The sequence below is a fragment of the Miniopterus natalensis genome, chromosome 11 (assembly GCF_054644295.1).
Source record: "Miniopterus natalensis isolate mMinNat1 chromosome 11, mMinNat1.hap1, whole genome shotgun sequence".
Lineage (NCBI taxonomy): Eukaryota > Metazoa > Chordata > Mammalia > Chiroptera > Miniopteridae > Miniopterus > Miniopterus natalensis.
Genome location: NC_142091.1, coordinates 75,215,138 through 75,219,742, shown reverse-complemented (window position 1 = coordinate 75,219,742; position 4,605 = coordinate 75,215,138).

The following is a 4,605-nucleotide window of genomic DNA, read 5'->3' as shown; positions in this document are numbered from 1 at the left end:
GAAGGTGCTTCCGTGGTCACCCTGTTCCCTCCAGGAGCTGCTCATGCAGACCTGAGGGGACAGAGACTGACCGCGGAGAGGTTAAGCTCTCTTCTCTTCCATCTGTATTTTCTCTTCTCGTTGCTTCTCTGTGACCTTGCCTCCCCCTTCTCTTTGCTTTTCTTGCCAGTATAAGAGTTCTCTCTGGAGCCGTCTGAGAACTCGGGGCGCAGGTGCACGGTCTGTACAGGTGGGTCCCAGCGGTCATGTTGCGTAGCTTTGTCCTCAGGGAAGCCACCTCTCTCCACCCACGTAGACAGGTGCCAGGTGGGGATGGTGGTGGGGATGGGGGGAGGGGGGCTTACACCTCTCAAAGCCAGCGGGTCTGGGGTCTGCATCCCGCCCCGGGGTGGGGTGCCCAGGCTCAGCGGGCAGTGCGTGTTACAGTAAGAGCCGTGGTGGGGAGGGCGGGGAAAGGTCCTCAGTTGTCTTTGGCGCGGTTGAGATGTGCTGAGCCCTGTGTGTGCAGGTAGAAGTAAAGCCCCGGGCAGGGCCTGTGGGTGCGGAGGCATTGGGTGGCGGCAGCAGCAGGTACGTTGTAAGATGGTCTGAGCCACCTGGAGACCTTATCCAGGAGGAAGCAGGCTGGCACCCAGAGACTGCCGATTTAGTTGTGCCCTGTCTGTGAGACCCCAGCCCCAGGAGGCGGTGGGTGGGGGGAGAGGGCTGCTGCTCACATGACCTTTGGTGCCACCTGGAAGGCTGGAGGGACACAGAGGAGAGGCTGTCCAGTGCAGGTGGCCGGGATCCAGACACAGGCCGGGCCTGCCAGCTGGCCCCCGGGCCCTTCCTCTCACTGAAAGTGGGGGTTCCCAGCTGGGGGGGGGGTGTCTGGGACTCCAGGGAGGCCGGCCAGGAGAGGAGAGTTGGAGACAGGGCGGTCTCAGGTCAGCGTCGCCACATACTCACAGTGTTCACTCCGGGAGGGTTCGTTGGTGCTACGATGTTCTTCGTCTTTGCGGCGTGTTGTGACTTAAACATAAAGACAGAGGACAGCCCCGTTATATAATGAAGTTCACGGGGGCTTTTGTGAGGCCCTCGTCACTCCTAATTGTCCTGAATGTGTTAACTGCATACTTCCTCCCACCTGGGGATCCCGCGTTCCCCACCCCTCACCGGCCCTAGTCACCATCCTGGTGGGCATGGCATGGTCTTTATATATATGTGTATATGTATATGTATATTTGTGTACATACGTATATATTTACTTTATTCTCACCTGAGGATATGTTTTCTATTTATTTTATTTTTTAATTTTTTAAAAATATATTTATTGATTTCAGAGAGAAGAAGGGAGAGGGAGAGAGAGAAACATCAATGATGAGAGTCATTGATTGGCTGCCTCCTGCACACCCCCTACTGGGGATCGAGCCCTTGACGTGGGCATGTGCCCTGATGGGGAATCGAAGCGTGACCTCCTGGTTCATAGGTCAACTGAGCCACACTGACTGGGCTATTTTTTAATTTTTTAATTGATTTTTTTAGAGAGATTGAGGGGGAGAGAGAGATCAGTCGTTGCAATGCTCCAGCCGCCTGAGCCACCAGGCCAGGGCTTGCTGCGGCTTGATTTGCATTTCCCTGCCGTCTGCAGGAGGCAGTGTTCCAGTTACAAATGTTAGGCTCTCACAAGGCTGTAGTGCCAGGACTGAGGTGGGATTTTAGCTCATTAGGTTTGCACAGGGAGCTTTTTGGATGGCTGTTCACTAATTCCCGCTTATGGCTCCAGGAGGGAGAGGCCGGTTCAGGGCAGCCATCCTGGCTACGGCAAAAGGAGAGAAGCAAATTGTGTGTTTCGGGGGCATTTAGGACTCTCATATTTAGTCGTTAGGCTGGGCCAGTCAAAACCAGCACACCCTGAGTCAAATGCAGAGTTCTGACAAGGCCGTAAAGGGTGTGAGATCTCCGTCTCTGCCTCTCCCCAGCCGTGCTTGAGACTCCTGAGCAAACGTCCACACGTACCTTCGGAGAGAATTGCCTACAAATGCTGTGTTTATATTTAATCGACTGCTGTTGGTAATCCCTTCATGTCCTGTAGAGAGCCCTTGAGAACTCGGGTACCTCATTGTAAGGGGCACGTAATTTTTTTTGCCGTGATGCCCGCCGGGCAGAATCCTCCTGGGGTGGATTGGGGCTGAGATCGCCAGGAGGCTCTGGGAGAATCTTACAGCCCCTTGGATACGTTTCGAGAGGTGGATCCAGAGCTGCTTGTTGGGTGCCATCTACGTTCCCTGTGGCAGGCCTTTGCTTAGGGAGCTTGCTGCCATCAAACACCCGATGTAGCCCGGCCGGCGGGGCTCAGCGGTCAGGCATCAGCCTAGGATCCAGGGGACCGCGGTTCGATTCCCGGTCAGGGCACACGCCGGGTGGTGGGCCCGATCCCGAGTGGGGGGCGTGCAGGAGGTAGCCGATCAGTGACTCTCTCATCATGGATGTTTCTATCTCCCCCTTTCCCTTTCTGTCGGTGAAATCAATTAAAAAAAAAAACAAAACCCATCTAGCCCTGGCCGGGTAGCTCAGTTGACTGGAGCGTCATCCCAGACGCCGAAAGATTGCGGGTTCAACTCTCGGTCAGGGCACACACCTAGGTTGCGGGGTTTGATCCCTATGGGATGTTTCTCTGAAATTGGCCAGGCTCCGGCTTAGCTTGCTCCACGCCTGCTAAGTGGTATGTGGATGCTCCAGAATGGTTGCAGATTGCACTCAGCTAAGGTTATATTGCTTTTTGTTTTTTACTTTTTCGAAATCACCGAAGCAGAACCATGGAGGCTCTGTGTGCTGGCATTCTGGGTGTGTCCATCCCGGCCTCTCCCTCTGCCTGTGGCGACATCGGATGCGAAGAATCATCCACAGGGCAGCCCTTTCAGGCCCAAAGCCTCCGCTGGGAGGGTGGCTCGGACCGGAAGCCCTGGAATGAGTGCCTCTGAAGCCTGTCGGGAGCAGGCCGGCCTCCCGTCCCCTCTGTTCCCACTCCAGGACACACTCTCTTGGGACACCCGCAGCCTCCTCCTGGTCTTGCTTCCCCGGCACCCCCACTCCCCGTGGCAGCCAGAGTGTTCTTAAAACAGAACGGTGCCGGATACCCCACCTCAGAGCTCCTGGTGCGTCTCCATGGCCCGTTCACGTAAGAGCCAGCTGCCTCTCGAGGCTGTCTCCGGGCCTTCCTCTGAAGTTAGCTGCCTGCCCTTGACCCCAGCCACCCTGCCCTTGACCTCTACCTGGAGCCCTTACACAGGTCTGTCTTTGGGCCTGAAAGGCCTGCCCTCTGGCTGATTCTTCTCCTGAGCATCAACGTCACCTGGTAGGTCCTCTCTAGCACCCCGTCTTCCTGCCCCTGTCTGGGGGCAGGGAGACCTTTTCTGCCCGTGTCTCAATCCTCCGGAGCTGGGACGTAGGCGGCAGTCAGGAAACACTTGTTGAATGATCCAATGAATGAAAGTTGGGTTCCTTTCCAGGGCCTGCTCTTGGTCTCGTTTGCTCGGATCGGGTGGAGATTAGGCCAGTTCCGCTTCTGTAACTGGGCGTCTTTGTAATGGTCCCACCTCTGCACTTAACAGGGTTAAGTGGGTAAAAACGGGGGAAATTACGTGTGATGAGAAAACACACCACGCAATTTAGATTTTTTTTATGGTGAGTGATGGTGTTTTCCCTTCTCAGCTGCCTTTTTATACCCATGTGGTGCTCTGTGCAGATCGTTCAGGAGGAGGTCATGTACTCGCTCACCACCTCCAGAAGGTGGTGAAGGGCTGGTGGAATGGGGGGAGGCCCTGAGGGCCCAGGTCGCCGCTTCTAGGGGTCGCATGTCCCTAGAACGAAGCAGATGGGGAGCTGGGATGACAGGAGACAAAGACTATACTGTGGATTCCGAAGCAGCTGAAATAAATGTGCTTTCATTTGCTGGGGGGGAGCTAGCTGGGGGGCGGTGCTCAGTGTGTGGGGGGGTAAGTGCTCCAGGAATGTTCGCCCCGGTGCCTGCCGGGACCTTTGACCCTCGAGAGTGTGACTTGAGTTGCAGCCAGCCTCGCAGCCTCCAAGGAGGAAGCCCAGAGGCCATGGCCTTTAGTGTCAGTTGAGCATTGTTATCTGAAGGTAAGGGCTCTGGGCCATTGTGGACTCATCTGTGGCCTCCAGGTGGCTGCAGGGCAGGAATGGAACTTGCCTCTGCCAAGCGAGTTGCTAAACAGCCACCGTCTTCCTGTGTCACTTCTGTTGGGCCTGGGCTGCTGGCCAGGAGGGATGGTTTGGTGGACGGCCAAGGCTGGGCCCGGGTTGGGTGTGGGGGAGTAAGGGTTTCCGTTTCCACCAGCCTGGGCCTTGGAGGCTGGGCCGGGGCCGAGGGGTTGCACTCCCAGACTCTGCGGGTCACCCGGCGCCTGTATCTTGCTGGACAGGAGAGGGTGAGGCAACCCGTCATCGAAAAATCAGACCCATTCACGAAAAATGTTAAACCTGTTAAATGGGGAAGGAAAACTTAAATTCCAACCAAGTTACACTCCCCTGTAAGGGTTTTCCTGACATCTGGTAGGACGTTCCACGGTGATCGCTTCTCTCCGTCTCTTCCCAGGAGAC